This window comes from Balaenoptera acutorostrata, unplaced genomic scaffold, assembly GCF_949987535.1.
Source record: "Balaenoptera acutorostrata unplaced genomic scaffold, mBalAcu1.1 scaffold_912, whole genome shotgun sequence".
In the NCBI taxonomy this organism is placed as follows: Eukaryota; Metazoa; Chordata; class Mammalia; order Artiodactyla; family Balaenopteridae; genus Balaenoptera; species Balaenoptera acutorostrata.
In genome coordinates this window covers 59,638-80,522 of record NW_026646771.1, presented here as the reverse complement: position 1 = coordinate 80,522, position 20,885 = coordinate 59,638, and the positions used below count along the sequence as shown (strand labels likewise).

Sequence of the window (20,885 nt, the reverse complement as noted above, 5' to 3'; positions counted from 1 at the left end):
TCTAGTGGGTGTAAAGCAGCATAAACACAGCAGTGAAAAGTAGCTAAACCCCGTTAAAAAAATGAAATACTTTAAAATACCCGTGAACAAAGACCGTGAAAGAGAGAGAAATTCTTACAAAATTCGTTCAGGGGCTGTGATGCCACCTGGATTGACCATATCTAGACCCACAGCTGATTGAGACATAAGGATGGACCCTCTTGGGGCTGAGAGGTTTGGTGAGGTTGGGGGAGCAAACGCAGACCCTTTAAAGGAATACTGCGTGGTACCCATCCCATGGGTCCCAAATCTCCAGGTTCAAGGGTATCTTCCTACATCGAAAACGTGCATCAGAAACCCAGAAGATGGTACACCGTGTGATCGGGAAAGGTTTCTAAAACGCCCCTCATTTCTCATCTCCTTGTGCTCGGGTTCGCCATTCCAGCCGCTTTACTAGCAATCTCCCTCCTTGGAGAATCAGCACCTTTAACCTCCTGTTCCGTACAGGTGGCAATTTGTCCTGAGGATGAACGGGAAGAGGGGGAACCAATGAGAGACTAGCTCTAGGTGTTGGGACAGGCACAGCTCACTCTATTTTCCCATCAGGAAGAAGAATTACCCACAGGCTCAGCCTGCGCCCGGAGCCAGAATAGGGCCTGAAGCAATCCTGCGCTTTTGCGGCCAGCTCCCAAGAAAGCGAGTTGAAAAATGGAGCTCAGGGGCACTGCAATTCACAAACCTGCAGAGGTAAAAATGATAACTCTCGGCCACAAATATTTTGAGGGAAGGCAACGAAGAGGATTTGAAAGCAAGGCAGAATTGCAGGAAACAGATTTCAGGAGGTAGATTCGAATCGCCTTCAAAGCACAGGAAAAGAGGCAAAACCTCCACAATGATGCCCTTGGCCAAAAAGGGCGTATGCGTTTTTTCCTGAATATATTCAGGAAAAAACGCATACGCCCTTTTTGGCCAACCAAGCAACCTGGAAAGGCAAATCAGCGCTACAAAGAAGTCTCGCTTCCCATCGGTCAAAAGGGCCATGCTGAATAAAGTGTCAAAACCAGAAATGCAGGACAGGCCAAGGAGAAACGGGAGCCTTGCTACGCTGATGGGCGGGATGTAAATTGCCAACAGCCACTCTCGAGAAGTGTACGGTGTGTCCTGAAACATCTAAAAAACTCAGTTTAGAGAGCATAGGACACTTCCACTCATGGGCGTATAAATTGGGAAAACTAAAAATCAGCAAGACAGCGGCACCCCAAAGATGAGGGCTGCTCTGTTGACAAGAACCTCCACTTCATTACACCTTAAATATCCCAGGAAAGAGAAAAATGGATAAGGAAGTTGTGGTCCTTATGTACAATGGAATATCACTCAGCCATGAAATCAACGTCATAAGGCTGGTAGCAGCATGATGAGTGGATTTAGCTACGATGATTCTAAGTGAAATAAGTCACACAGAAAAAGACACTGATCCTAAGATATCACTTATAGAGGGAATGTAAAAACTGCTACACTTGAACTGAATTACAAAACAGAACAGAGTCACACGTTTAGAAAACACACAATGGCTGCTTAATGGGAAAGGAGAGGTGGGGTGATGCATAAAACAAGGGTTTGAAATTAGCACAGATACCGTTCCATAAACCCAATATGTAATAAACAAGACCTACTCCTTGCTCAGTGAACTGGACTCAACACCCCCTATTCACTGCCCAAGAATATATCTGACTAGTAAGAATCTTAAAACCTATGTATTGATATCTCTCTGTAAGTTAGTCAAGTGGGTGTAAAGCGCCATAAACACAGCAGTGAAAAACAGCTAAACCCCATTATAAAAATCAATCCCTTTTAAAAACCCGTGAAACAAAGACAGTGAAAGAGAGAGAAATTCTTACCAAATTCGTTCAGGGGCTCTGATGCCACCTGGTTTGACCATATCTAGACCCACAGCTGATTGAGCCATAAGGGTGGACACTCAGGGGCTGAGAGGTTTGGTGAGGTTGGGGGAGCAAACGCAGACCCTTTAAAGTACTACTGCGTGGTACCCATCCCATGGGTCCCAAATCTCCAGGTTCAAGGGCATCTTCCTACATCGAAAACATGCATGAGAAACCCAGAAGATGTTACACCGTGTGATCGGGAAAGGTTTCCAAAACGCACCTCATTTCTCATCTCCTTGTGCTCGGGTTCGCCATTCCAGCCGCTTTACTAGCAATCTCCCTCCTTGGAGAATCAGCACCTTTAACCTCCTTTTCCGTACAGGTTGCAATTTGTCCTGAGGATGAACGGGAAGAGGGGGAACCAATGAGAGACTAGCTCTAGGTGTTGGGACAGGCACAGGTCACTCTATTTTCCCATCAGGAAGAAGAATTAACCACAGGCTCAGCCTGTGCCCGGAACCAGAATAGGTCCTGAAGCAATCCTGCGCTTTTGCGGCCAGCTCCCAAGAAAGCGAGTTGAAAAATGGAGCTCAGGGGCCCTGCAATTCACAAACCTGAAGAGTTAAAAATGATAACTCTCGTCCACAAATATATTGAGGGAAGGCAACGAAGAGGATTTGAAAGCAAGGCAGAATTGCAGGAAACAGATTTCAGGAGGTAGATTCGAATCGCCTTCAAAGCACAGGAAAAGAGGCAAAACCTCCACAATGATGCCCTTGGCCAAAAAGGGCGTATGCGTTTTTTCCTGAATATATTCAGGAAAAAACGCATACGCCCTTTTTGGCCAACCAAGCAACCTGGAAAGGCAAATCAGCGCTACAAAGAAGTCTCGCTTCCCATCGGTCAAAAGGGCCATGCTGAATAAAGTGTCAAAACCAGAAACGCAGGACAGGCCAAGGAGAAACGGGAGCCTTGCTACGCTGATGGGCGGGATGTAAATTGCCAACAGCCACTCTGGAGAAGTGTACGGTGTGTCCTGAAACATCTAAAAACCTCAGTTTTGAGAGCATAGGACACTTCCACTCATGGGCGTATAAATTGGGAAAACTAAAAATCAGCAAGACACAGGCATCCCAAAGTTTAGGGCTGCTCTGTTGACAAGAACCTCCACTTCGTTACACCTTAAACATTCCAGGAAAGAGAAAAATGGATAAAAAGTTGTGGTCCTTATATACAATGGAATATCACTCAGCCATGAAATCAACGTCATAAGGCTAGTAGCAGCATGATGAGTGGATTTAGGTACGACGATTCTAAGTGAAATAAGTCACACAGAAAAAGACACTGATCCTAAGATATCACATGTAGAGGGAATGTAAAAACCGCTACACTTGAACTGAATTACAAAACAGAACAGAGTCACACGTTTAGAAAACACACTATGGCTGCTTAACGGGAAAGGAGAGGTGGGGTGATGCATAAAACAAGGGGTTGAAATTAGCTCAGATACCGTTCCATAAACCCAATATGTAATAGACAAGACCTACTCCTTGCTCAGTGAACTGGACTCAACACCCCCTATTCACCGCCCAAGAATATAATTGACTAGTAAGAATCTTAAAACCTATGTATTGATATCTCTCTGTAAGTGAGTCAAGTGGGTGTAAAGCGACATAAACACAGCAGTGAAAGGCAGCTAAACCCCATTATAAAAATCAATCACTTTTAAAAACCCGTGAAACAAAGACAGTGAAAGAGAGAGAAATTCTTACCAAATTCGTTCAGGGGCTGTGATGCCACCTGGATTGACCATATCTAGACCCACAGCTGATTGAGCCGTAAGGGTGGACACTCAGGGGCTGAGAGGTTTGGTGAGATTGGGGGAGCAAACGCAGACCCTTTAAAGGAATACCCCGTGGTACCCATCCCATGGGTCCCAAATCTCCAGGTTCAAGGGCATCTTCCTACATCGAAAACATGCATGAGAAACCCAGAAGATGGTACACCGTGTGTTCGGGAAACGTTTCTAAAACGCTCCTCATTTCTCATCTCCTTGTGCTCGGGTTCGCCATTCCAGCCTCTTTACTAGCAATCTCCCTCCTTGGAGAATCAGCACCTTTAACCTCCTGTTCCGTACAGGTGGCAATTTGTCCTGAGGATGAACGGGAAGAGGGGGAACCAATGAGAGACTAGCTCTAGGTGTTGGGACAGGCACAGCTCACTCTATTTTCCCATCAGGAAGAAGAATGAACCACAGGCTCAGCCTGCGTCCCGGAACAAGAATAGGGCCTGAAGCAATCCTGCGCTTTTGCGGCCAGCTCCCAAGAAAGCGAGTTGAAAAATGGAGCTCAGGGGCCCTGCAATTCACAAACCTGAAGAGTTAAAAATGATAACTCTCGTCCACAAATATATTGAGGGAAGGCAACGAAGAGGATTTGAAAGCAAGGCAGAATTGCAGGAAACAGATTTCAGGAGGTAGATTCGAATCGCCTTCAAAGCACAGGAAAAGAGGCAAAACCTCCACAATGATGCCCTTGGCCAAAAAGGGCGTATGCGTTTTTTCCTGAATATATTCAGGAAAAAACGCATACGCCCTTTTTGGCCAACCAAGCAACCTGGAAAGGCAAATCAGCGCTACAAAGAAGTCTCGCTTCCCATCGGTCAAAAGGGCCATGCTGAATAAAGTGTCAAAACCAGAAATGCAGGACAGGCCAAGGAGAAACGGGAGCCTTGCTACGCTGATGGGCGGGATGTAAATTGCCAACAGCCACTCTCGAGAAGTGTACGGTGTGTCCTGAAACATCTAAAAAACTCAGTTTAGAGAGCATAGGACACTTCCACTCATGGGCGTATAAATTGGGAAAACTAAAAATCAGCAAGACAGCGGCACCCCAAAGATGAGGGCTGCTCTGTTGACAAGAACCTCCACTTCATTACACCTTAAATATCCCAGGAAAGAGAAAAATGGATAAGGAAGTTGTGGTCCTTATGTACAATGGAATATCACTCAGCCATGAAATCAACGTCATAAGGCTGGTAGCAGCATGATGAGTGGATTTAGCTACGATGATTCTAAGTGAAATAAGTCACACAGAAAAAGACACTGATCCTAAGATATCACTTATAGAGGGAATGTAAAAACTGCTACACTTGAACTGAATTACAAAACAGAACAGAGTCACACGTTTAGAAAACACACAATGGCTGCTTAATGGGAAAGGAGAGGTGGGGTGATGCATAAAACAAGGGTTTGAAATTAGCACAGATACCGTTCCATAAACCCAATATGTAATAAACAAGACCTACTCCTTGCTCAGTGAACTGGACTCAACACCCCCTATTCACTGCCCAAGAATATATCTGACTAGTAAGAATCTTAAAACCTATGTATTGATATCTCTCTGTAAGTTAGTCAAGTGGGTGTAAAGCGCCATAAACACAGCAGTGAAAAACAGCTAAACCCCATTATAAAAATCAATCCCTTTTAAAAACCCGTGAAACAAAGACAGTGAAAGAGAGAGAAATTCTTACCAAATTCGTTCAGGGGCTCTGATGCCACCTGGTTTGACCATATCTAGACCCACAGCTGATTGAGCCATAAGGGTGGACACTCAGGGGCTGAGAGGTTTGGTGAGGTTGGGGGAGCAAACGCAGACCCTTTAAAGTACTACTGCGTGGTAACCATCCCATGGGTCCCAAATCTCCAGGTTCAAGGGCATCTTCCTACATCGAAAACATGCATGAGAAACCCAGAAGATGTTACACCGTGTGATCGGGAAAGGTTTCCAAAACGCACCTCATTTCTCATCTCCTTGTGCTCGGGTTCGCCATTCCAGCCGCTTTACTAGCAATCTCCCTCCTTGGAGAATCAGCACCTTTAACCTCCTTTTCCGTACAGGTTGCAATTTGTCCTGAGGATGAACGGGAAGAGGGGGAACCAATGAGAGACTAGCTCTAGGTGTTGGGACAGGCACAGGTCACTCTATTTTCCCATCAGGAAGAAGAATTAACCACAGGCTCAGCCTGTGCCCGGAACCAGAATAGGTCCTGAAGCAATCCTGCGCTTTTGCGGCCAGCTCCCAAGAAAGCGAGTTGAAAAATGGAGCTCAGGGGCCCTGCAATTCACAAACCTGAAGAGTTAAAAATGATAACTCTCGTCCACAAATATATTGAGGGAAGGCAACGAAGAGGATTTGAAAGCAAGGCAGAATTGCAGGAAACAGATTTCAGGAGGTAGATTCGAATCGCCTTCAAAGCACAGGAAAAGAGGCAAAACCTCCACAATGATGCCCTTGGCCAAAAAGGGCGTATGCGTTTTTTCCTGAATATATTCAGGAAAAAACGCATACGCCCTTTTTGGCCAACCAAGCAACCTGGAAAGGCAAATCAGCGCTACAAAGAAGTCTCGCTTCCCATCGGTCAAAAGGGCCATGCTGAATAAAGTGTCAAAACCAGAAACGCAGGACAGGCCAAGGAGAAACGGGAGCCTTGCTACGCTGATGGGCGGGATGTAAATTGCCAACAGCCACTCTGGAGAAGTGTACGGTGTGTCCTGAAACATCTAAAAACCTCAGTTTTGAGAGCATAGGACACTTCCACTCATGGGCGTATAAATTGGGAAAACTAAAAATCAGCAAGACACAGGCATCCCAAAGTTTAGGGCTGCTCTGTTGACAAGAACCTCCACTTCGTTACACCTTAAACATTCCAGGAAAGAGAAAAATGGATAAAGAAGTTGTGGTCCTTATATACAATGGAATATCACTCAGCCATGAAATCAACGTCATAAGGCTAGTAGCAGCATGATGAGTGGATTTAGGTACGACGATTCTAAGTGAAATAACTCACACAGAAAAAGACACTGATCCTAAGATATCACATGTAGAGGGAATGTAAAAACCGCTACACTTGAACTGAATTACAAAACAGAACAGAGTCACACGTTTAGAAAACACATTATGGCTGCTTAACGGGAAAGGAGAGGTGGGGTGATGCATAAAACAAGGGGTTGAAATTAGCTCAGATACCGTTCCATAAACCCAATATGTAATAAACAAGACCTACTCCTTGCTCAGTGAACTGGACTCAACACCCCCTATTCACCGCCCAAGAATATAATTGACTAGTAAGAATCTTAAAACCTATGTATTGATATCTCTCTGTAAGTGAGTCAAGTGGGTGTAAAGCGACATAAACACAGCAGTGAAAGGCAGCTAAACCCCATTATAAAAATCAATCACTTTTAAAAACCCGTGAAACAAAGACAGTGAAAGAGAGAGAAATTCTTACCAAATTCGTTCAGGGGCTGTGATGCCACCTGGATTGACCATATCTAGACCCACAGCTGATTGAGTCATAAGGGTGGACACTCAGGGGCTGAGAGGTTTGGTGAGATTGGGGGAGCAAACGCAGACCCTTTAAAGGAATACCCCGTGGTACCCATCCCATGGGTCCCAAATCTCCAGGTTCAAGGGCATCTTCCTACATCGAAAACATGCATGAGAAACCCAGAAGATGGTACACCGTGTGTTCGGGAAACGTTTCTAAAACGCTCCTCATTTCTCATCTCCTTGTGCTCGGGTTCGCCATTCCAGCCTCTTTACTAGCAATCTCCCTCCTTGGAGAATCAGCACCTTTAACCTACTGTTCCGTACAGGTGGCAATTTGTCCTGAGGATGAACGGGAAGAGGGGGAACCAATGAGAGAGTAGCTCTAGGTGTTGGGAGAAGCACAGCTCACTCTATTTTCCCATCAGGAAGAAGAATGAACCACAGGCTCAGCCTGCCTCCCGGAACAAGAATAGGGCCTGAAGCAATCCTGCGCTTTTGCGGCCAGCTCCCAAGAAAGCGAGTTGAAAAATGGAGCTCAGGGGCCCTGCAATTCACAAACCTGAAGAGTTAAAAATGATAACTCTCGTCCACAAATATATTGAGGGAAGGCAACGAAGAGGATTTGAAAGCAAGGCAGAATTGCAGGAAACAGATTTCAGGAGGTAGATTCGAATCGCCTTCAAAGCACAGGAAAAGAGGCAAAACCTCCACAATGATGCCCTTGGCCAAAAAGGGCGTATGCGTTTTTTCCTGAATATATTCAGGAAAAAACGCATACGCCCTTTTGGGCCAACCAAGCAACCTGGAAAGGCAAATCAGCGCTACAAAGAAGTCTCGCTTCCCATCGGTCAAAAGGGCCATGCTGAATAAAGTGTCAAAACCAGAAATGCAGGACAGGCCAAGGAGAAACGGGAGCCTTGCTACGCTGATGGGCGGGATGTAAATTGCCAACAGCCACTCTGGAGAAGTGTACGGTGTGTCCTGAAACATCTAAAAACCTCAGTTTAGAGAGCATAGGACACTTCCACTCATGGGCGTATAAATTGGGAAAACTAAAAATCAGCAAGACACAGGCATCCCAAAGTTTAGGGCTGCTCTGTTGACAAGAACCTCCACTTCGTTACACCTTAAACATTCCAGGAAAGAGAAAAATGGATAAAGAAGTTGTGGTCCTTATATACAATGGAATATCACTCAGTCATGAAATCAACGTCATAAGGCTAGTAGCAGCATGATGAGTGGATTTAGGTACGACGATTCTAAGTGAAATAAGTCACACAGAAAAAGACACTGATCCTAAGATATCACATGTAGATGGAATGTAAAAACCGCTACACTTGAACTGAATTACAAAACAGAACAGAGTCACACGTTTAGAAAACACACTATGGCTGCTTAACGGGAAAGGAGAGGTGGGGTGATGCATAAAACAAGGGTTTGAAATTAGCACAGATACCGTTCCATAAACCCAATATGTAATAAACAAGACCTACTCCTTGCTCAGTGAACTGGACTCAACACCCCCTATTCACTGCCCAAGAATATATCTGACTAGTAAGAATCTTAAAACCTATGTATTGATATCTCTCTGTAAGTTAGTCAAGTGGGTGTAAAGCGCCATAAACACAGCAGTGAAAAACAGCTAAACCCCATTATAAAAATCAATCCCTTTTAAAAACCCGTGAAACAAAGACAGTGAAAGAGAGAGAAATTCTTACCAAATTCGTTCAGGGGCTCTGATGCCACCTGGTTTGACCATATCTAGACCCACAGCTGATTGAGCCATAAGGGTGGACACTCAGGGGCTGAGAGGTTTGGTGAGGTTGGGGGAGCAAACGCAGACCCTTTAAAGTACTACTGCGTGGTAACCATCCCATGGGTCCCAAATCTCCAGGTTCAAGGGCATCTTCCTACATCGAAAACATGCATGAGAAACCCAGAAGATGTTACACCGTGTGATCGGGAAAGGTTTCCAAAACGCACCTCATTTCTCATCTCCTTGTCCTCGGGTTCGCCATTCCAGCCGCTTTACTAGCAATCTCCCTCCTTGGAGAATCAGCACCTTTAACCTCCTGTTCCGTACAGGTGGCAATTTGTCCTGAGGATGAACGGGAAGAGGGGCAACCAATGAGAGACTAGCTCTAGGTGTTGGGACAGGCACAAGCCACTCTATTTTCCCATCAGGAAGAAGAATTAACCATAGGCTCAACCTGCCGCCCGGAACCAGAATAGGGCCTGAAGCCATCCTGCGCTTTTGCGGCCAGCTCCCAAGAAAGCGAGTTGTAAAATGGAGCTCAGGGGCACTGCAATTCACAAACCTGCAGAGTTATAAATGATAACTCTCGTCCACAAATATATTGAGGGAAGGCAACGAAGAGGATTTGAAAGCAAGGCAGAATTGCAGGAAACAGATTTCAGGAGGTGGATTCGAATCGCCTTCAAAGCACAGGAAAAGCGGCGAAACCTCGACATTGATGCCCTTGGCCTAAAAGGGCGTATGCGTTTTTTGCTGAATATATTCAGGAAAAAACGCATACGCCCTTTTTGGCCAACCAAGCAACCGAGAAAGGCAAATCAGCGCTACAAAGTCTCGCTTCCCATCGGTCAAAAGGGCCATGCTGAATAAAGTGTCAAAACCAGAAATGCTGTACAGGCCATGGAGAAACGGGAGCCTTGCTACGCTGATGGGCGGGATGTAAATTGCCAACAGCCACTCTGAGGAGTGTACGGTGTGTCCTGAAACATCTAAAAAACTCAGCTTAGAGAGCATAGGGCACTTCCACTCATGGGCGTATAAATTGGGAAATCTAAAAATCAGCAAGACACAGGCACCCCAAAGTTTAGGGCTGCTCTGTTGACAAGAACCTCCACTTCGTTACACCTTAAATATCCCAGGAAAGAGAAAAATGCCTAAAGAAGTTGTGGTCCTCATGTACAATGGAATATCACTCAGCCATGAAATCAACGTCATAAGGCTAGTAGCAGCATGATGAGTGCATTTAGCTACGACGATTCTAAGTGAAATAAGTCACACAGAAAAAGACACTTATCATAAGATATCACTTATAGAGGGAATGTAAAAACCGCTACACTTGAACTGAATTACAAAACAGAACAGAGTCACAAGTTTAGAAAACACACTATGGCTGCTTAACGGGAAAGGTGAGGTGGAGAGATGCATAAAACAAGGGTTTCAAATTAGCTCAGATACCGTTCCATAAACCCAATATGTAATAGACAAGACCTACTCCTTGCTCAGTGAACTGGACTCAACACCCCCTATTCACCGCCCAAGAATATATCTGACTAGTAAGAATCTTAAAACCTATGTATTGATATCTCTCTGTAAGTGAGTCAAGTGGGTGTAAAGCGGCAGAAACACAGCAGTGAAAAGCAGCTAAACCCCATTATAAAAATCAAATACTTTAAAATACCCGTGAACAAAGACAGTGAAAGAGAGAGAAATTCTTACCAAATTCGTTCAGAGGCTGTGATGCCACCTGGATTGACCATATCTAGACCCACAGCTGATTCAGACATAAGGGTGGACACTCTTGGGGCTGAGAGGTTTGGTGACGTTGGGGGAGCAAACGAAGACCCCTTAAAGGAATACTGCGTGGTACCCAACCCATGGGTCCCAAGTCTCCAGCTTCAAGGACATCCTGCTACATCGAAAACATGCATGAGAAACCCAGAAGATGGTACACCGTGTGATCGGGAAAGGTTTCTAAAACGCACCTCATTTCTCATCTCCTTGTGCTCGGGTTCGCCATTCCAGCCGCTTTACTAGCAATCTCCCTCCTTGGAGAATCAGCACCTTTACCCTCCTGTTCCATACAGGTTGCAATTTGTCCTGAGGATGAACGGGAAGAGGGGGAAGCAATGAGAGACTAGATCTAGGTGTTGGGACAGGCTCAGGTCACTCCATTTTCTCATCAGGAAGAAGAATTAACCACAGGCTCAGCCTGCCGCCCGGAACCAGAATAGGGCCTGAAGCAATCCTGCACTTTTGCGGCCAGCTCCCAAGAAAGCGAGTTGAAAAATGGATCTCAGGGGCCCTCCAATTCACAAACCTGCAGAATTATAAATGATAACTCTCAGCCACAAATATATTGAGGGAAGGCAACGAAGAGGATTTCAATGCAAGGCAGAATTGCAGGAAACAGATTTCAGGAGGTAGATTCGAATCGCCTTCAAAGCACAGGAAAAGCGGCAAAACCTCCACAATGATGCCCTTGGCCAAAAAGGGCGTATGCGTTTTTTCCTGAATATATTCAGGAAAAAACGCATACGCCCTTTTTGGCCAACCAAGCAACCTGGAAAGGCAAATCAGCGCTACAAAGAAGTCTCGCTTCCCATCGGTCAAAAGGGCCATGCTGAATAAAGTGTCAAAACCAGAAATGCAGGACAGCCCAAGGAGAAACGGGAGCCTTGCTACGCTGATGGGCTGGATGTAAATTGCCAACAGCCACTTTGGAGAAGTGTACGGTGTGTCCTGAAACATCTAAAAAACTCCGTTTAGAGACCATAGGGCACTTCCACTCATGGGCGTATAAATTGGGAAAACTAAAAATCAGCAAGACAGCGGCACCCCAAAGTTGAGGGCTGCTCTGTTGACAAGAACCTCCACTTCATTACACCTTAAATATCCCAGGAAAGAGAAAAATGGATAAGGAAGTTGTGGTCCTTATGTACAATGGAATATCACTCAGCCATGAAATCAACGTCATAAGGCTGGTAGCAGCATTGTGAGTGGATTTAGCTACGACGATTCTAAGTGAAATAAGTCACACAGAAAAAGACACTGATCATAAGATATCACTTATAGAGGGAATGTAAAAACCGCTACACTTGAACTGAACTACAAAACAGAACAGAGTCACACGTTTAGAAAACACACTATGGCTGCTTAACGGGAAAGGAGAGGTGGGGTGATGCATAAAACAAGGGTTTGAAATTAGCTCAGATACCATTCCATAAACCCAATATGTAATAGACAAGACCTACTCCTTGCTCAGTGAACTGGACTCAACACCCCCTATTCACCGCCCTAGAATATATCTGACTAGTAAGAATCTTAAAACCTATGTATTGATATCTCTCTGTAAGTGAGACTTGTGGATATAAAGCGGCATAAACACAGCAGTGAAAAGCAGCTAAACCCCATTACAAAAATCAATTACTGGGCTTCCCTGGTTGCGCAGTGGTTGAGAATCTGCCTGCTAATGCAGGAAACACGGGTTCGAGCCCTGGTCTGGGAAGATCCCACATGCCGTGGAGCAACAAGGCCCGTGAGCCACAACTACTGAGCCTGCGCGACTGGAGCCTGTGCTCCGCAACAAGAGAGGCCACAATAGTGAGAGGCCCGCGCACCGCGATGAAGAGTGGCCCCCACTTGCCACAACTGGAGAAAGCCCTAGCACAGAAACGAAGACCCAACATAGCAATCAATCAATCAATCAATCACTAAAGAAATCTTAAAAAAAAATTTGCTTATATTTAAAAAAAAACCATTACTTTAAAAAACCCGTGAAACAAAGACAGTGAAAGAGAGAGAAATTCTTACAAAATTCGTTCACGGGCTGTGATGCCACCTGGATTGACCATACCTAGACCCACAGCTGATTGAGACATAAGGGTGGACACTCAGGGGCTGAGAGGTTTGGTGAGGTTGGGGGAGCAAACGCAGACCCTTTAAAGGAATACTGCGTGGTACCCATCCCATGGGTCCCAAATCTCCAGGTTCAAGGGTATCTTCCTACATCGAAAACGTGCATCAGAAACCCAGAAGATGGTACACCGTGTGATCGGGAAAGGTTTCTAAAACGCCCCTCATTTCTCATCTCCTTGTGCTCGGGTTCGCTATTCCAGCCGCTTTACTAGCAATCTCCCTCCTTGGAGAATCAGCACCTTTAACCTCCTGTTCCGTACAGGTTGCAATTTGTCCTGAGGATGAACGGGAAGAGGGGGAACCAATGAGAGACTAGCTCTAGGTGTTGGGACAGGCACAGCTCACTCTATTTTCCCATCAGGAAGAAGAATTACCCACAGGCTCAGCCTGCGCCCGGAGCCAGAATAGGGCCTGAAGCAATCCTGCGCTTTTGCGGCCAGCTCCCAAGAAAGCGAGTTGAAAAATGGAGCTCAGGGGCACTGCAATTCACAAACCTGCAGAGGTAAAAATGATAACTCTCGGCCACAAATATTTTGAGGGAAGGCAACGAAGAGGATTTGAAAGCAAGGCAGAATTGCAGGAAACAGATTTCAGGAGGTAGATTCGAATCGCCTTTAAAGCACAGGAAAAGCGGCGAAACCTCGACAATGATGCCCTTGGCCAAAAAGGGCGTATGCGTTTTTTCCTGAATATATTCAGGAAAAAACGCATACGCCCTTTTTGGCCAACCAAGCAACCTGGAAAGGCAAATCAGCGCTACAAAGAAGTCTCGCTTCCCATCGGTCAAAAGGGCCATGCTGAATAAAGTGTCAAAACCAGAAATGCAGGACAGGCCATGGAGAAACGGGAGCCTTGCTACGCTGATGGGCGGGATGTAAATTGCCAACAGCCACTCTGGAGAAGTGTACGGTGTGTCCTGAAACATCTAAAAAACTCAGCTTACAGAGCATAGGGCACTTCCACTCATGGGCGTATAAATTGGGAAAACTAAAAATCAGCAAGACACAGGCATCCCAAAGTTTAGGGCTGCTCTGTTGACAAGAACCTCCACTTCGTTACACCTTAAATATCCCAGGAAAGAGAAAAATGGATAAAGAAGTTGTGGTCCTTATGTACAATGGAATATCACTCAGCCATGAAATCAACGTCATAAGGCTAGTAGCAGCATGATGAGTGGATTTAGGTACGACGATTCTAAGTGAAATAAGTCACACAGAAAAAGACACTTATCAGAAGATATCACTTTTAGAGGGAATGGAAAAACCGCTACACTTGAACTGAATTACAAAACAGAATAGAGTCACACGTTTAGAAAACACACTATGGCTGCTTAACGGGAAAGGAGAGGTGGGGTGATGCATAAAACAAGGGTTTCAAATTAGCTCAGATACCGTTCCATAAACCCAATATGTAATAGACAAGACCTACTCCTTGCTCAGTGAACTAGACTCAACACCCCCTATTCACCGCTCAAGAATATATCTGACTAGTAAGAATGTTAAAACCTATGTATTGATATCTCTCTGTAAGTGAGTCAAGTGGGTGTAAAGCGGCAGAAACACAGCAGTGAAAAGCAGCTAAACCCCATTATAAAAATCAAATACTTTAAAATACCCGTGAACAAAGACCGTGAAAGAGAGAGAAATTCTTACAAAATTCGTTCAGGGGCTGTGATGCCACCTGGATTGACCATATCTAGACCCACAGCTGATTGAGACATAAGGATGGACCCTCTTGGGGCTGAGAGGTTTGGTGAGGTTGGGGAGCAAACGCAGACCCTTTAAAGGAATACTGCGTGGTACCCATCCCATGGGTCCCAAATCTCCAGGTTCAAGGGTATCTTCCTACATCGAAAACATGCATCAGAAACCAAGATGATGGTACACCGTGTGATCGGGAAAGGTTTCTAAAACGCTCCTCATTTCTCATCTCCTTGTGCTCGGGTTCGCCATTCCAGCCGCTTTAATAGCAATCTCCCTCCTTGGAGAATCAGCACCTTTAACCTCCTGTTCCGTACAGGTTGCAATTTGTCCTGAGGATGAACGGGAAGAGGGGGAACCAATGAGAGACTAGCTCTAGGTGTTGGGACAGGCACAGCTCACTCTATTTTCCCATCAGGAAGAAGAATTAACCACAGGCTCAGCCTGCGCCCGGAACCAGAATAGGGCCTGAAGCAATCCTGCGCTTTTGCGGCCAGCCTTCAAGAAAGCGAGTTGAAAAATGGAGCTCAGGGGCACTGCAATTCACAAACCTGCAGAGTTATAAATGATAACTCTCGTCCACAAATATATCGAGGGAAGGCAACGAAGAGGATCTGAAAGCAAGGCAGAATTGCAGGAAACAGATTTCAGGAGGTAGATTCGAATCGCCTTTAAAGCACAGGAAAAGCGGCGAAACCTCGACAATGATGCCCTTGGCCAAAAAGGGCGTATGCGTTTTTTCCTGAATATATTCAGGAAAAAACGCATACGCCCTTTTTGGCCAACCAAGCAACCTGGAAAGGCAAATCAGCGCTACAAAGAAGTCTCGCTTCCCATCGGTCAAAAGGGCCATGCTGAATAAAGTGTCAAAACCAGAAATGCAGGACAGGCCATGGAGAAACGGGAGCCTTGCTACGCTGATGGGCGGGATGTAAATTGCCAACAGCCACTCTGGAGAAGTGTACGGTGTGTCCTGAAACATCTAAAAAACTCAGCTTACAGAGCATAGGGCACTTCCACTCATGGGCTTATAAATTGGGAAAACTAAAAATCAGCAAGACACAGGCACCCCAAAGTTTAAGGCTGCTCTGTTGACAAGAACCTCCACTTCGTTACACCTTAAATATCCCAGGAAAGAGGAAAATGGATAAAGAAGTTGTGGTCCTTATGCACAAAGGAATATCACTCAGCCATGAAATCAACGTCATAAGGCCAGTAGCAGCATAATGAGTGGATTTAGGTACGACGATTCTAAGTGAAATAAGTCACACAGAAAAAGACTCACATCCTAAGATATCACTTATAGAGGGAATGTAAAAACCGCTACACTTGAACTGAACTACAAAACGGAACAGAGTCACACGTTTAGAAAACACACTATGGCTGCTTAACGGGAAAGGAGAGGTGGGGTGATGCATAAAACAAGGGTTTGAAAGTAGCTCAGATACCATTCCATAAACCCAATATGTAATAGACAAGACCTACTCCTTGCTCAGTGAACTGGACTCAACACCCCCTATTCACCGCCCTCGAATATATCTGACTAGTAAGAATCTTAAAACCTATGTATTGATATCTCTGTGTAAGTGAGACTTGTGGATGTAAAGCGGCATAAACACAGCAGTGAAAAGCAGCTAAACCCCATTACAAAAATCAATTACTGGGCTTCCCTGGTTGCGCAGTGGTTGAGAATCTGCCTGCTAATGCAGGAAACACGGGTTCGAGCCCTGGTCTGGGAAGATCCCACATGCCGTGGAGCAACTAGGCCCGTGAGCCACAACTACTGAGCCTGCGCGTCTGGAGCCTGTGCTCCGCAACAAGAGAGGCCACTATAGTGAGAGGCCCGCGCACCGCGATGAAGAGTGGCCCCCACTTGCCACAACTGGAGAAAGCCCTAGCACAGAAACGAAGACCCAACATAGCAATCAATCAATCAATCAATCACTAAAGAAATCTTAAAAAAAATTTGCTTATATTTAAAAAAAAACCATTACTTTAAAAAACCCGTGAAACAAAGACAGTGAGAGAGAGAGAAATTCTTACCAAATTCGTTCAGGGGCAGTGATGCCACCTGGATTGACCATACCTAGACCCACAGCTGATTGAGACATAAGGGTGGACACTCAGGGGCTGAGAGGTTTGGTGAGGTTGGGGGAGCAAACGCAGACCCTTTAAAGGAATACTGCGTGGTACCCATCCCATGGGTCCCAAATCTCCAGGTTCAAGGGCATCTTCCTACATCGAAAACATGCATGAGAAACCCAGAAGATGGTACACCGTGTGATCGGGAAAGGTTTCTAAAACGCACGTCATTTCTCATCTCCTTGTGCTCGGGTTCGCCATTCCAGCCGCTTTACTAGCAATCTCCCTCCTTGGAGAATCAGCACCTTTAACCTCCTGTTCCGTACAGGTTGCAATTTGTCCTGAGGATGAACGGGAAGAGGGGGAACCAATGAGAGACTAGCTCTAGGTGTTGGGACAGGCACAGCTCACTCTATTTTCCCATCAGGAAGAAGAATTAACCACAGGCTCAGCCTGCGCCCGGAACCAGAATAGGGCCTGAAGCAATCCTGCGCTTTTGCGGCCAGCCTTCAAGAAAGCGAGTTGAAAAATGGAGCTCAGGGGCACTGCAATTCACAAACCTGCAGAGGTAAAAATGATAACTCTCGGCCACAAATATTTTGAGGGAAGGCAACGAAGAGGATTTGAAAGCAAGGCAGAATTGCAGGAAACAGATTTCAGGAGGTAGATTCGAATCGCCTTTAAAGCACAGGAAAAGCGGCGAAACCTCGACAATGATGCCCTTGGCCAAAAAGGGCGTATGCGTTTTTTCCTGAATATATTCAGGAAAAAACGCATACGCCCTTTTTGGCCAACCAAGCAACCTGGAAAGGCAAATCAGCGCTACAAAGAAGTCTCGCTTCCCATCGGTCAAAAGGGCCATGCTGAATAAAGTGTCAAAACCAGAAATGCAGGACAGGCCATGGAGAGACGGGAGCCTTGCTACGCTGATGGGCGGGATGTAAATTGCCAACAGCCACTCTGGAGAAGTGTACGGTGTGTCCTGAAACATCTAAAAAACTCAGCTTACAGAGCATAGGGCACTTCCACTCATGGGCGTATAAATTGGGAAAACTAAAAATCAGCAAGACACAGGCATCCCAAAGTTTAGGGCTGCTCTGTTGACAAGAACCTCCACTTCGTTACACCTTAAATATCCCAGGAAAGAGAAAAATGGATAAAGAAGTTGTGGTCCTTATGTACAATGGAATATCACTCAGCCATGAAATCAACCTCATAAGGCTAGTAGCAGCATGATGAGTGGATTTAGGTACGACGATTCTAAGTGAAATAAGTCACACAGAAAAAGACACTTATCAGAAGATATCACTTATAGAGGGAATGTAAAAACCGCTACACTTGAACTGAATTACAAAACAGAATAGAGTCACACGTTTAGAAAACACACTATGGCTGCTTAACGGGAAAGGAGAGGTGGGGTGATGCATAAAACAAGGGTTTCAAATTAGCTCAGATACCGTTCCATAAACCCAATATGTAATAGACAAGACCTACTCCTTGCTCAGTGAACTGGACTCAACACCCCCTATTCACCGCCCAAGAATATATCTGAGTAGTAAGAATGTTAAAACCTATGTATTGATATCTCTCTGTAAGTGAGTCAAGTGGGTGTAAAGCGGCAGAAACACAGCAGTGAAAAGCAGCTAAACCCCATTATAAAAATCAAATACTTTAAAATACCCGTGAACAAAGACCGTGAAAGAGAGAGAAATTCTTACAAAATTCGTTCAGGGGCTGTGATGCCACCTGGATTGACCATACCTAGACCAACAGCTGATTGAGACATAAGGGTGGACACTCAGGGGCTGAGAGGTTTGGTGAGGTTGGGGGAGCAAACGCAGACCCTTTAAAGGAATACTGCGTGGTACCCATCCCATGGGTCCCAAATCTCCAGGTTCAAGGGCATCTTCCTACATCGAAAACATGCATGAGAAACCCAGAAGATGGTACACCGTGTGATCGGGAAAGGTTTCTAAAACGCTCCTCATTTCTCATCTCCTTGGGCTCGGGTTCGCCATTCCAGCCGCTTTACTAGCAATCTCCCTCCTTGGAGAATCAGCACCTTTAACCTCCTGTTCCGTACAGATTGCAATTTGTCCTGAGGATGAACGGGAAGAGGGGGAACCAATGAGAGACTAGCTCTAGGTGTTGGGACAGGCACAGCTCACTCTATTTTCCCATCAGGAAGAAGAATTAACCACAGGCTCAGCCTGCGCCCGGAACCAGAATAGGGCCTGAAGCAATCCTGCGCTTTTGCGGACAGCCTTCAAGAAAGCGAGTTGAAAAATGGAGCTCAGGGGCACTGCAATTCACAAACCTGCAGAGTTATAAATGATAACTCTCGTCCTCAAATATATCGAGGGAAGGCAACGAAGAGGATCTGAAAGCAAGGCAGAATTGCAGGAAACAGATTTCAGGAGGTAGATTCGAATCGCCTTTAAAGCACAGGAAAAGCGGCGAAACCTCGACAATGATGCCCTTGGCCAAAAAGGGCGTATGCGTTTTTTCCTGAATATATTCAGGAAAAAACGCATACGCCCTTTTTGGCCAACCAAGCAACCTGGAAAGGCAAATCAGCGCTACAAAGAAGTCTCGCTTCCCATCGGTCAAAAGGGCCATGCTGAATAAAGTGTCAAAACCAGAAATGCAGGACAGGCCATGGAGAAACGGGAGCCTTGCTACGCTGATGGGCGGGATGTAAATTGCCAACAGCCACTCTGGAGAAGTGTACGGTGTGTCCTGAAACATCTAAAAAACTCAGCTTACAGAGCATAGGGCACTTCCACTCATGGGCGTATAAATTGGGAAAACTAAAAATCAGCAAGACACAGGCACCCCAAAGTTTAAGGCTGCTCTGTTGACAAGAACCTCCACTTCGTTACACCTTAAATATCCCAGGAAAGAGGAAAATGGATAAAGAAGTTGTGGTCCTTATGCACAAAGGAATATCACTCAGCCATGAAATCAACGTCATAAGGCTAGTAGCAGCATGATGAGTGGATTTAGGTACGACGATTCTAAGTGAAATAAGTCACACAGAAAAAGACTCAGATCCTAAGATATCACTTATAGAGGGAATGTAAAAACCGCTACACTTGAACTGAACTACAAAACGGAACAGAGTCACACGTTTAGAAAACACACTATGGCTGCTTAACGGGAAAGGAGAGGTGGGGTGATGCATAAAACAAGGGTTTGAAATTAGCTCAGATACCATTCCATAAACCCAATATGTAATAGACAAGACCTACTCCTTGCTCAGTGAACTGGACTCAACACCCCCTATTCACCGCCCTCGAATATATCTGACTAGTAAGAATCTTAAAACCTATGTATTGATATCTCTCTGTAAGTGAGACTTGTGGATGTAAAGCGGCATAAACACAGCAGTGAAAAGCAGCTAAACCCCATTACAAAAATCAATTACTGGGCTTCCCTGGTTGCGCAGTGGTTGAGAATCTGCCTGCTAATGCAGGAAACACGGGTTCGAGCCCTGGTCTGGGAAGATCCCACATGCCGTGGAGCAACTAGGCCCGTGAGCCACAACTACTGAGCCTGCGCGTCTGGAGCCTGTGCTCCGCAACAAGAGAGGCCACAATAGTGAGAGGCCCGCGCACCGCGATGAAGAGTGGCCCCCACTTGCCACAACTGGAGAAAGCCCTAGCACAGAAACGAAGACCCAACATAGCAATCAATCAATCAATCAATCACTAAAGAAATCTTAAAAAAAAATTTGCTTATATTTAAAAAGAAAAACCATTACTTTAAAAAACCCGTGAAACAAAGACAGTGAAAGAGAAAGAAATTCTTACCAAATTCGTTCAGGGCCTGTGATGCCACCTGGATTGACCATACCTAGACCCACAGGTGATTGAGACATAAGGGTGGACACTCAGGGGCTGAGAGATTTGGTGAGGTTGGGGGAGCAAACGCAGACCCTTTAAAGGAATACTGCGTGGTACCCATCCCATGGGTCCCAAATCTCCAGGTTCAAGGGCATCTTCCTACATCGAAAACATGCATGAGAAACCCAGAAGATGGTACACCGTGTGATCGGGAAAGGTTTCTACAACGCTCCTCATTTCTCATCTCCTTGGGCTCGGGTTCGCCATTCCAGCCGCTTTACTAGCAATCTCCCTCCTTGGAGAATCAGCACCTTTAACCTCCTGTTCCGTACAGATTGCAATTTGTCCTGAGGATGAACGGGAAGAGGGGGAACCAATGAGAGACTAGCTCTAGG

The 20,885-nt window shown here is 45.5% G+C and overlaps 1 long non-coding RNA gene across 1 annotated transcript; it reads right to left on the bottom strand.

The window, feature by feature from the left end:
- Positions 1 to 3,955: 3,955 nt before the first annotated feature.
- On the bottom strand, positions 3,956 to 16,967 carry LOC130707024 (uncharacterized). Its single transcript, XR_009007040.1, has 4 exons — positions 16,872 to 16,967; positions 10,931 to 11,045; positions 9,176 to 9,290; positions 3,956 to 4,014 (listed from the first exon to the last, which is right to left on the bottom strand). It is a non-coding gene; the product is annotated as an uncharacterized LOC130707024 (long non-coding RNA).
- Between the last annotated feature and the right edge of the window lie 3,918 nt (positions 16,968 to 20,885).